This window comes from Aythya ferina (genome assembly GCF_964211825.1).
Source record: "Aythya ferina genome assembly, chromosome: 3".
NCBI lineage: Eukaryota > Metazoa > Chordata > Aves > Anseriformes > Anatidae > Aythya > Aythya ferina.
The window spans coordinates 38,263,546-38,276,856 of NC_140298.1; the positions used below are offsets into that span (position 1 = coordinate 38,263,546).

The 13,311-nt window shown below is 39.1% G+C and overlaps 1 long non-coding RNA gene across 1 annotated transcript in view; it reads left to right on the top strand.

The window, feature by feature from the left end:
• The window catches only part of LOC311435099, a 56,388-nt gene extending 47,494 nt beyond the window's left edge, over positions 1–8,894 (top strand). Inside the window, exon 3 of the long non-coding RNA XR_014691939.1 lies at positions 8,775–8,894. This is a non-coding gene — a long non-coding RNA (uncharacterized lncRNA). The remainder of the gene's footprint in view (positions 1–8,774) is intronic.
• Positions 8,895–13,311: the final 4,417 nt, after the last annotated feature.

Sequence of the window (13,311 nt, forward strand, 5' to 3'; positions counted from 1 at the left end):
TGATGGCAGTAATGTCTTCTAATAATCTTGTAGCAAAATCAGTAAATCAATTGTCCTGGCATATTAGTTTCCAAAACACTTCTCAACACAAAACACACACACACACACACAAAAAAAGTTTCACCTTCACTCTGCTATGCAAAGCAAATACAAAGCATGTCTGACTCATCTGACTCATTACATTAACTGACTTTGTCTTATTTTTCTGTTAACTTCCATGGTAAAAATGTGTTCCTTTTTTACTGTATGTGGAGCTACCAGAACATTACCTGCATTCCTGTAAGTGAATCATCATCTGAACCATGTGCTTGTTCCCAGTCTTTCACAGCCAAGCATAACCAATACTTGACTTGAGCAATAAGTTGAAGATGCTGAGGCGTCACAAAGGATGTGAATCATTCTGTCAATCCTTTTTTCATTCAGCTATTGACCCATAGCTCTGTTTGAATTTGGGAAGCCTGAGGTCAAAAAGAAAAGCATCATTTTTCTTGTAAGACAAACATATTTGACTGAGAAAAAGTGAGCTAATAAAAATGGGGAAGTAATTTTTTAAAGTAACTTTTTAGAGTGCAGTAATTTGTCTAATCATATTGCCCTGGAATATGATTACATGTAATGCATTCATGTTACACAGGAGGGAATACGCCTGGGAGGTAAATGATCCATTTCTTTTCTGTGCTCAACATATGGATATATGTATAAAAGAGGAAGGTCTAAACTCTACCAGTGCTCACAATCTGTTGTTGGTGAAGGACTAATTGAGTTGTTTGGAAATTTCTGGAAAGAAATGTACTAATTTGAATTTAGGTGAATACAGTTCACCCAATTTAATCAGTCTTGGTTACAGAAAATATGGGTATAAAACAAATCCCTCCATCCATTCATTAATCCATGCAAAATTCTTGGTCACTTTTCCATAACCCTCCAGTAGTTGCTGGTAGCAAGCGGAGATTTACTGGAGGAATTAAAGAAGCTTCATTCCTCCCACCACCAGCAGCTGTTCAGCCCTGCAGCCTTCCTGCATAGGGCAGAGCTGCACTGATACTTGGTATGTATGACTCATAAGAAAGTAATAAAACATTGGGGCTAGAAGAGACCTCAGGAAGGCAACAAGCTGATACTGGAAGTGCTAGAGTAGTTCGTGTAAGATCAGAACATAAGGAGCTGGAAGGCACATCAAGGGGAAGCACCTGAGTGAGCCCTTCTGGGTGCCGTAATTACTGGAACTCCTGCTTGCACAGCCATCTTCTCATGCGGTCTGGAGTGCTGTACAATGGTGGTGAGCAAAGCTCTTTCCAAAGGGAATGGTGCAGGTAATACATAAAATCCACATACAAGAAATGCCGAACTATAGACTTGCCAACCAACTACGAGTAGATCAAGCTGTTCAGGAAACCTATGAGCTCCACAGATTTTCTAGGGACTGATTTTGTTTTCACTGCATTCTAGTAGCTGAGGTCCTGAACCAGAATTCTGAACTCCTCTATCATCCTGGATATTTAAATTCATATATTCTAGGCTTAGGCCCACACCTTGTTATAAATTGCAAGTATCATTTATGCATTTCTGTCTTGTTAAGACCAAACATATTTTGGTAGCTGTCACATCGTGCCTGGAATGTGATGAAAACAAGAGGTCCTGACTGCTTGCTGCTGAGGAGCTCCCAGGGCACTTCTCAAAGGAGCAGGGGTGTTAACCCTGATATCCTGGTCAAATTCCAACAAGGCTAATTGTATCCCACTTACCTAAAACTCTGCCATACCTTCTCTGCTTGGTGCAAGAACTTGCTGTGTGCAGCAGGCTCTCTTCTGGTCCTTTTAAAGGCTGTTGTCTTCCACAATAAGAATCTTTATTTAGGGAATAGCTGAAGTCCAATTCCTTTCACCCAATCAGGATTGCTACATAGGGTTACTACATAGGGTTTGAGGCAGAAAGACTACAAAAGGAAGAGTAAATATACCATGACGTTGCAAATGCAGTTATAGACAGTCACTTGTGGGCAATGCTAACGGCCACAGTAACAGTATCTGTCATGTTCTCTTATCCGGCCTTCTGCCTGAGGAGATTAAAAGCAGGATAAATGTGGGTGGGAGCCGGGTGATGAACAAAAGTGTGGGGGAAGAGTGGCAGAGGTGACTGTTCTCTGGAGATGAGAGCAAGGTGTCCATGGGGGAGCAGGAGAGGGTTGTGCTTCCTTCTGAGTCCAAATCCAAACTTCAAGTGGACTACAGTGCTGAGGTCACTTGTGACAGCACAGTCATTCAAGACTTTATAGTAAGTGAGTCTTCCTGAGGCTCTCAGGCCTGCTTCTTTCATATACTTATTAAATGGTACTAAGAAATTATAGCTGTATAAAGCTGCAGTGGGATTGAACAAAGAAAGGGGGGGGGGGAATTTTGACTAAAAAGTAAATTAGTGACTTTGAAGTTGCAATGTTGCGTCTTATTGTTTGTTTGGAAAAACAAGTGTATGTGTGGCATGTAACACTATAGAAATGGCCACATAATAATCCCAGTGAGACTTTTTTCCTCTTGTTTAGAAATAAATATTTCCAGAAGGAAAACAAAGTATGTAAATGCATTTCTGTCCATTTTTCTACTGAAATCTCATCTATCTCATTATCTTTTTATTATCCATAGCCACCAAAATATGTTTGGAATGAACAGATATTACAGATTTACCAAGGATTTGCCAGAGCAGACATAAGAGTGGATTTCAAGAATGTGGAAACCATTCTCAGTATTGTTTTGCTCTCTTTCCCTGAAAAACAAATTTGCTTATATATCTGCAAGAGATGCTGCTACTTTGTGAGTCAGCAGAGCCATGTCCTTATAGCTCACCTTGTATGGTAGAGTCCTACATTCAAGGTTCTTTTCTGTCTGATACATACATATATATATATATATATATATATATATATATACTCACACATACATTGCTTAGATCGCTCGCAGCATAGTGGTTCTGTTATCTAGCAGAATTATTTCAGTGTGCTTGTAATATTTATTTGAGGAGATGGAAGTAGGATATGCATTTGATAAATTAAATGTGTGGGTGTGCACACAAGTGTATGCACATGAAGAGTTATTCCTGGTTTTAGAAGACAGGTGCCTCTGGCACAGCTCGCAACCTTCAAAAATGAGAATAAGGGCAGAGAGTCTTAAATGCCTCTTCCTGTCTACTGTGTGTCCCCAAACAGGCTGAGGCCATGTTAATGGAGAAGCACAAAGTGAACAAGATGACCTAGCAGATGGTACCAGGATGTACTGTACTTTTCCTAAGATAAATAAAGCCCGTCATCTTCAGCAGTATCAACAAACCCTACATATTCTTTAGAACATAATAAAATACAGTGTTATAGGGTTCCAAAATGCTATGTAATTCCATATTCTCTCCCATGCTATTAGGTTCCTTTATCCTGTTTAATATACATAAATATTAATTATGTGAACATGGGATAAAACGCCCATTTATCCATCTCCTTTTCACTATCATAAATAAGAGCTTACAGTAAAACAATAGGATATAAAGTAAACTCTGAACTGATGTAATGTAGGACTTCAGATTTCAGACTTGTAAACTGTTTTTATCCAGCAGCAAAATTGCACTGAATGACTGAGTTCTTGTAAAAAGAAAAAAAAAAAAAACTTTCCATTTCTGCAAGGACTCATGGATTTTTCATCCCAGAACTTATGAACTGGGAAAAAGGGAGAATGAAGGTGATTTAGTATTTCTTATTCTTCTTATTATTATTGTGGATGATTTTATATATCAGGTAAATGAATCCTGAAGTTTCTGTAAGAAAAGAAAGCCTTCCTTCATGTTAGCAAGAGGAGAGACCATTGTTGGTTTGCTTAGAAGCATGCAGTACACAAACTTTGGGCCAATTTTATGATTTTTTCTTGTCCCAGAAGAGCCAGTTTACAGTTTCTCAGCACCATCAGCAAAGCAGAATGTTACTAATCCTAGAGGAAAATTTTGTTTTGAAAGTCAATCATTCCTGTATTGGAAGGTGAATTTACAGATGGGAGGCATAAGGAGGTTAATGCCCCTGCACCTATCTAGCTTCTTTTGTATTTAAAGTCTTGTCCTTTCCCCAGAAGCACAGAGTTATCTGTGCAAGCTAACAGATAATCTCCTCCTCCCCATGCACAGGCAAATAGATGATTTGTTGCTTTTTTTTACAGGTTGTTTCCTTTCAGCTTGTTTATGACCTAGTGAGGTGCTGTCTCCAGGACCTTGTTCTGGGATTGATAAGATGTCCTAAGCACAGTAATGCTCATAATGGGTGGGTATAGAAAAATAATTCTAGACACAAGGTTCTTTTCTAACCAAAATCTCAGCTCTATAGTGTGTCCTGCACAGCCTGAGCCATCCAGTGACACTTGGAGCATCATTAAGACACAGAATGGTATGAGACTGCAAGCCCAAACAGTTCTTTGGTTTATACGTGACTGCTCCTATGCCTGTTTTTTCTTCCTGTCTAATAAAATTGTGTTATTATCCTTATGTATTTATAATCCTTTTTGAATCCTGCTATGTCCTTGATCATTCCTGAACTTGCCTGGAAAATGGGTAATTGTCACAGTTTGATGTACTAGCAAGGCATTTATTTAGGCTTTTCCAATTATCAGCTGATATTTCCATTGTGTAATGGAAAACATGAATGCATCTGATATTACAGCTCTGAGCTTAAGAATAAACCCAGCTCATATGAATTGTCACAAATGTTACTAGTGATAAAGTCAAGATGTGTAGAAATCAAACTGCACAATATATTGCTGAGTGAAGACTTCTACATCCCAAACTCTCAAGAAATAGAGCTATGTAGATGCCACTTGAAGCAAGGACTTCCACTGCCCATTGCAATCTTTCCATCCTGAAACAAAACACTTCTTCAGCCAGCCTTTTTTATAAGCTGAAAATCAGTATGGAACTACAGATCTATAAAAGCAGATGTGTAAATTGTATAGGAGAGTGCAACATGGATGATGGATTAGTTTGCTGTTGTTGTTTTGGTTTGGTTTGTTTTTGGTCATGTTTCTTATATACTTCATGAGTTACTTCCACAGTCAGAAATGTATTACTTCAACAAATTGCTTATAATTCTTGCATGTGACATAAAGCAACACTGGATTTTAAGAAGTCAGTTTTGAAGAAGGAAAGACGGAAATTCTGGACTTCATATCCAAAATGATTTCCTTACAATAAACTCTGCTGGTCTGTGGAACCTTGTCCCACGTGGAACTTCTGAGATGCATCCTAGACAGGACGGTGAGAGTAAGACTACTCAAAACACTTGGAAATATCTCCTGCTTATATCTGATTTATGGAAGTCAAATGAGTGTCAGTCTGTTCTCTGTTGTATTGGAATTCTATGAGCCTCGCATTTACTGTTCTCAGCTGACAAGCAGTACAAGTTAGTCTCTCTCAGTTTAGCTTAGGAACACAGGGTCAATTTTGATCTTGTGTCCTGCCTCCACATCCTTGCATTTAAGATATCATCTTCATTAGACACTGGCCTGTGATGTGACTGCTTTTCTGCAGAGTAGATGTGTGATGTGAAAAATAATTTAATGCAGCACATAACATTTATTACATCACATCAATACCCTGCCAGCACTTTAACAAGAATCCCTTTTCTGTATTCAGCTCCAGGACAGGACTTTCACTGTGTGTTGCTTTAAGATGCAAAATGTTGGTTCAGCCTTTCACAAGGAGCCATCAGCAAAGTTAGCAATTTCCCCCAAACCTCGAATTGTATGTGGGATTTTGTATTGCCTCAGTATTGTTTACAATGTTTTGCTGTTTGTGATTAGGTTTACAGGAAGGCCGACTGTAAAGTTCTGATCTGGATTTCTGGAGACTGTTTGGTTCAGTTCTGGGTTGCAGCACGCTGTAGTCAGCATTTGTTCATATCAACATCTGTAAAACATTTGGCATTACTTGAAAATATTAGTCATGATTGTAAAACTAATAAAAGTCTTTCTTTCATATTTTAACTATAAGGTGGTCATGTATGCTGGGCACTCATCATTGATTTAGATGTTATCTCTCTGCTAGTACTATTTTTGCTGTGCTTGCTCCAAAGCCTGGATTTTTGATCTGGGAGTAATTCTCAGCTGAGAAAATTAGTTTAGCTGAAGAGCTGTGCCAGAACTTAGAGGACTTGTAGTTGATTTTCATCCAGCTGCTCTGTACTGATTTGTACCAATTCTCAAACCTCTTAGACAAACTCCATGGTAGATTTTCAGTGTGTCCTAATAAGCAGCACTTTCACATGTAAAACAAGGCTTTTCAATCAACAACTGAACCTATAATAGGGACTTATAAAGAGGACTTTATATAAATATTTTAAGCATGCTTAAATTATTAGCAAAGTGTTGGGAAATAAGGGGTTCCCTATATGAATACTTACCTAATATATTTACCTATGAAAGACAATCTTAATGAAATAAATGGACTACAGTGACTGATGCACTCTTAACTCTAGATATATGCCTGAAGTTGTGTTTAAATGCAATAGGCACTGAGAAAAGTCCTGAGCGTCATGTGGTAAAATGTGCTTCTCACGTCGTATAAGGACTCCAAATTGATTATCATTGACTTATTTCTATTCCAGTAGAAGGCAGTTAGCAGGAATTGCATCCCTGGCTCCCAAGAAGCAGAGATGAGCTGATTCTGTGTCCTTGAAAATTTGTCCTCTCTACTCATTGGTAATTGTGCGTGGCTGTGGTGAGAGCTTCATTGACAGACCTTCTTCTGCGTATGGGTGTGATGTCTTTGCTTATAGAATATTTTTCTAAACCAGGTCCAACATCATGCCTACAAAATTAGTAATTGCATTTTTGGCAAGTATTACGTCATCCAATCTGCAGGTTGTTCATAGCTGGTTTAGGCCTAAATGAAATTTTCTCTTTGTTCTGGAGATTAGTTTTCAATTCTACTCAGTCAGAGCTTCAGCTTACACATTTATCTGCCAAATGTCACTTCATTTAGTCTATCCTCCCACCAAAAGAGGAAGCTCCTTCAAAGTCTCATTTGCTGATCTTGTAAAATAACATCTAAGGCTCCCTTAGATAATGAGCATGAAGGATACTTCCGAGATAGCAGATATGTTATTACAATTAACCTCAGCAGTCTATTCTGCTATTGTTGTGTCTTAAAGAGGCATTAATGTCTTGGGGAAGATTGTAGGCACACCTTTTCCACTGGTGTCTTTTGTTGACTGACCTGAGGCTAATATATGCTCTATTGGGCTACAATGAATTTTTGGGGGCACTCTTCATTCCATTTGGCCTTTGCTGAGCATCCCCATTCATCAGTAGACATGTACAAGCAGATCCCCGGGTTGGCTGCCACTCACTCCCTTTCTGCATGCAGTGGAGAAAAGGCACAAGTGGGGAGAGCACAATGAGGGGGTGTCGCTTCCCTGCCTTCCTGCTCATGTCAGGCACATGTTAATTATGACGGTGGTTTGAACATCAAAGAATGGAGATACGAGCAGTAAAGATGTGAGCAGAGGGAAAAAGAGAAAGAGGAAAGAATAGGTGTGATGTTACTAGAGGAGGTGTTTGCTAGATCTAAGGGCTTAAATTCCATGAGGTAATTATGGAAGCATAAACAATAAATCAGGCTTTATCTTGTAAACCTTTGACCATATGAAAAGGAAGCTACATCAATGGGATTATAGGATCCAGCTCTGTACAGCTTAGTGTACAGCCATACAGCTTTGGACCCTCAGTTTCTCTTTGAACAGCTTGATAGCAAGGCATGCATCGAAATTATTACTGAGAACGTGCTGTGGGTTTCTTGCATCTTCCTCTGAAGGAGAAAGCTGTTACTGATTACTGACTATGCTGGTTGTATTTCAGGGCTGGGCTCATGTGGCAGTTTTCTTTTTAGCTCTGAAGCCAACTAGCTGTGTGATAACCTCATTCTTTTCCTCCAGGGAGGACCTCCAAGAGTCCACTCTTGTGACTCGTCTATGCAGAGAACACTAAAGTGTGTTCAGAGTCTCTTCTTCTGCCCTTTTCCCCATCCCAATTCCCTTCTCCTCCACTTCTGCAGCACCAGAATGAAAGCCAGGCTTCTTCTCTTCATGCTTACAGTGATCTCTGTATCATCATTGTCTGATTAACAAAATGATTTGTAAAGATTTTGTTTTACCTTTGATCTTACAAAACAAGGGTAGCTTTAAACAAAGCCAGATACTTTAAAGATCACCACATGGTTTTAATAGTATTTTCTGCTTTGTGTCATAACTTGAATGAACAAGATATGAACAGTATTCTTATTGTCACCACATTTCATTGTGTTATCGCATTTGCTAATATTTCCTAGTTAAAAAAAATATTGGCAACTATTATGAAGCTGATGTAACTAAATATCTTCTGCTAGCCCTATCATTAGAGCCTGTTCCAAAATCTACTGAGGCTGCTAGAAACTTGCTTTCTGAATTCAGTCGGTTTGGGATCTGAAGCATAGAAAGGGAAATGGTATGCTCGGAAGGTTTCCCACCTTTCAGATCCCATTCCTCTTCTCCCTCCAGCTTTGCAAAAGCTCTCACCACGTCACAGAGTGCAGTGTGGTTTGGATGCTGTATGCACATATGTGAACATGATGGGTTTATGGGTGTATTTTTGCTGACAAACTGAAATTATGTGAGGAAGAGAGAGGAAGTGCTTTGTTTGAGATTTGAAGTTACATTTTGAACTGTTAATAGAGTACTTGAGAAGTGAAACAAAAATAAAAATGTTTCCATTTCCTTGCAGCTGAAAATATACAGAATGAAAATCAAGAGGAGTAGAGGGGAAAAGATGAAGTCCTGGATGCTTCAGTTTCCCTTTCCTGCCATTACTGCCATGCCCCTTGCATAATCGGGGAGAAGCCAAGTTAGTGCACAGATTGCTCTTCCACTTCATAGCTATACATCTGCATCCTGCCCCAATCTCACTTATGTCCTCATCTCATTTATGTCCTTTTCAGAAGACAGCCTGCCCTGGGTGGTAATTACGGTTGGTTAATTTTGGCACAATGTGATTAAAAGCAGATTGATATAAATCACTGAACAGTGTAACTTATGAAAATTCAAGTTGAGGTAGCACCCCAACCACAGTGCTGTCATGAGAGAAGCTGAAAGCCAGATGTTGGTCTAACGATAGAAATAATCTAGTAATGGATTTTGTCTGTCCTCTGGAGCTTGAAAGCCCTACCTAATACATTTTTGTAAGCCAGATACCCTCATGTTACAATACATAGTGAGCATTTTAGAGGATCAGAAGCTGGTTTAGATGCTTGTCTTGTCTAATAGGTAAATGCCCTAGGGGAAGGTTGGGGAACAAGTTCTGTTGGAGCCCCAAAATGGCTCAGTTGGAGTCTTTTTCTTTTCTTTTCTTTTCTTTTCTTTTCTTTTCTTTTCTTTTCTTTTCTTTTCTTTTCTTTTCTTTTCTTTTCTTTTCTTTTCTTTTCTTTTCTTTTCTTCTCTTCTCTTCTCTTCTCTTCTCTTCTCTTCTCTTCTCTTCTCTTCTCTTCTCTTCTCTTCTCTTCTCTTCTCTTCTCTTCTCTTCTCTTCTCTTCCCTTTTTCTTTTCTTTTTCTTCAGCAGAGATGTGATATGATGGATTCTTCTAAAGCTAAATGTGAGTCCTCTGATTACAAGCTTGTTTTGAGCCCTATATGGCTTAAAATGTGGGTCTGTCTTGGCTACTGTGCACCCATAGATATCTCTGCTGGCAGAGGAACAAGAATGATGGCTCCTGAGCCAGCCTCCTGCTCATCACCTATACTCACTGTTGTCACCTCCTCTGAGATGTGATGTAAGAATGACACAGCTAAGGAGGGTCCACAATGATGGAGTGCATATACAGTGAAAGAGCCCATATGCTGCTGGTATAGATTTTGATAGCAGATTAGTCAATGGGCTCTGTAGTGAGTGAGAAAATGACAGAAAAAATATTAAATTACTTGGTGATATGATTGAAGAAGAGAACCCTGAAAAGATTCTCATCTGCTTATAGAATAGAATAGAATAGTTCAGTTGGAAGGGACCAACAAAGATCAAGTCCAACTTTAGTGGATGGCGTAAAAGCATAAGGCTCAGGGAGAATTTTTTTATTTCTTTATTTTTTTTTTAGGGACAAATCCTCCACTTCTGTCAGAGTTATTTTGCACCTCATATGTTCAGTCTAAATTTATTTATTTATTTATTTATTTATTTATTTGTTTGTTTGTAGCAAGAAAGGAAGAGGAAAATGTTTTTTTGCTCTGCTAGAGACCTGAGCCAGAAGAGTCACTAAGGAGCTGACAGTGTCCTCACTATAGAAAGAGAAATAAATTATGGGGAAACATTTTTATATCTTTATGCATTGGTCTGCAAGTGACACGTTTGGAGATGGCAGCTTGAAAGTGAAGCTGAAAAATCTCTGACAAAGACTCAGTCTTTGTATCCTATTATATGGATTTTCTCCAACAGCACAGTAAAATTTTCCTGCTCCCCCTTTTTCTTTTCCTACCACAAAGTATGTTTTGAAGAATCTGTGTTTACTTCATTACATTGCATTTGCTGCAGGAAAGAAGGCAAAGCTTGTGGGAAGGAGGAAGGCTGAGAAATGGTTAACTGAAATTAAAGCAACTAATTTGTTTTTTGGATTTGGGTTTCTTTGTTTTTGGGGGAGGGGTTGTTTTTGTTTGTTTGTTTACCCTAAAACAAGCTTCCATCTTTTTTTTCATTTTTAAAAAATCTTCAAAAACATGACAGAAAAATATTTTTTCCCATTCCCAGTCAACCAACCAACCAAAAAAAAAAAAAAAAAAAAACACCACCAGTTTTTTTGCATAGCTTTTCCTGATCCATTCCTGGTTGGTTTTAACCATGAATGTGTGTGTAATTAAGGAATTACTCTGAAACCTGCTCCTATTCAGTAGAAGAACAGAGCCTTCCTGGTTTCTCAGAATAACTTTCACTTGTATGGGATGCCATGCTATATGTAATTTAAAGCCTAGCACACAATTCTAGAGTTAAGGCCTTATAAAGTCTGGACTACTTTCTTTAGTGAAAAGCATATGGTACCAAGATTTGCTAGATTCTGTCTGTGCAAAACAAAGACTTAGAATTAACATTGTACATATTTGATGACAAAAGAAAACTGACATTATCTTTTGGTGGAAGAGAGTCTCATGCACAACAGTATCTGTGGATTATATTTGTCGCCTTCATAGATGTAATGACTTTTCCATGCACCTGCTGCTGCTGAAATTGCCATTAAAAGAACCAAATAGACGGTATCAAATTCTTGTACTATTGTGATAAATTTGTTCAAGCAAAGAAAGAAACTTCACACTATTTTAAGAAGCTGTACCATAGACTAAAAGGCATGGAAAACATGGAAAAATAGAGTAAAAAGGCTAAATGATGAACTGTTCTCAAAACTAGAATGTCTAAGCCAGTAATTTTATGTACAACTCTGTTTTGTTTGTCTTTATTCCCCTGTAATCAGAGAAGACTGCAGATTCCCCGAAATTCAACAACATGGCTTGTTGGTGGTGTAGCATGGTGGCTGCAGTATGGAAGATTTCCAACAGTGCCAACCACATGCCGTGTATCTCTGTTCAGTACAAGCACTTGTGGGAGAGCTAAATAGTTGCTAGATAATGCCAGTTGCTTTTGCCCCTTAAAAATTTGCTGGTGCTATGAAAATGTTGCTCCTGTTGGCTGAACATTGTTGCTTCAAAAAAGTATGCATCTGTAATCCTACATATGTGATAATGATTTTGAAAAAGCAGTGATCACTGCAACCAAAGCATTTGCATCTGTTAAAAGCACAGCTTGCTCTTTCACTTGTGTCAAAGCTGCTGGCACAGAATTCAAAGGGCTGGATTGGCAACTCTATCAGGAAGCAAGTGCAGCACAAAGCTATAATAGCTATCTTCGTTAGCTTTTGTTATCTAAGAAATTCCAAGTGCTTTGGATAACATAAGGTGCCACATAACTATGGAAGCTGCTGGGTAGCAGCTTGACTGCCATATGCCCATATCTATAAAGTGTTCTTACCCTCATATTTAGCTACAGGTTTTCCTTTAGCAACTGTGGAAACAGTAGTGAGCTCGAACAATTCCCACACAGCAAAAATGCAGCTGGAGGCACTTGGTTCCCTGCTGAGGCAACAGAGGACACAAGCAGTCTTGTCACTAATAGACTTTCAGGGGGGCCAAAGCAACTTTAGCACCTACTGTCAGATCTGTGCCAGCCCGTGTTGCAAAGATTGAGTAGCAAAAAAATCCTGTCCTAACATTAACCCAGTGTGCCTTGGAGTTGTGCACATTTGCAGATGTAGCCTGGCAGGGATATTGCCAGGTCAGCTCAGCATGGCTCTGAAGTGGCAGTCCTTCTTCTGGTGCTGGTACTAATGAATGTGGGTCATGAAGGCCATCTCTGCACTGCCACTGGGGGTGAGTTTACTCATATTTCTTTACACCTGTGGCATGAACCTTTCTTCTGAAATCTCCTTTTTTGCCTCTTCAGACATGGAGCATGGAAGAACTGGGAGGTTATAGGAGCAGCTGCAAAGGGGATCCAAGCTCAGCTAGGAGAAAGCGTACGTGGCTGGATATGGGGGTGCAGGGAATCACAGCTTTTTTTGGTGGGAAGGGGAAAAGTTGAGAAGGACAAGTAAAATCTCTCCATGTGGAAACATAAGGTTTGTTTTATACCCTGTATTGTTGTGCTCTATGTATTAAAAAAAATCCAGACCTCATACAAGACCAACTCCTTCAGTCATCATTTTCTCACAAGTCCTATTTAAAGTTTGACTAACCATCAGATGCTCACCTGACAAAGACAAAATCATTGTGTAAATTGTGCAGTAAAACTCTGGTGGTTCTGTCCTCCCTATTTATTTGAATTTGTTCATTCTTCCTAGGAAGCAAATACTGCTCCCTTTTTCATTTCCTACAGACTGCTTGGAGTATCTCAGGGTTTGGAGCTGAAGGAAAGGTCAATGTTATTATACCTAGAGGTGTTACCTTTCTGCTCTAATGCTAGCTGCCGGCTGACTGTTGCCATGTGGTAGTATAGAAGAGTACTATACCAGCACACAGTACAAAATTCACTGCCATGTATGTGACCCAGAGGGACTATTCAGTGACAGAGGTAAGCGGGATGCAAGGGTCTAATCCCTAATTCTTATCCTTCTCCACCTGAAAAATTTCATAGTGCATTTGGAATACAAGTTTGCACTTTTAAAATCTGACCTTTTACAAATAAAATAGCAGAGTGGAATCTGTCCAGACAGGTTTTATTAGAGCAGCACTA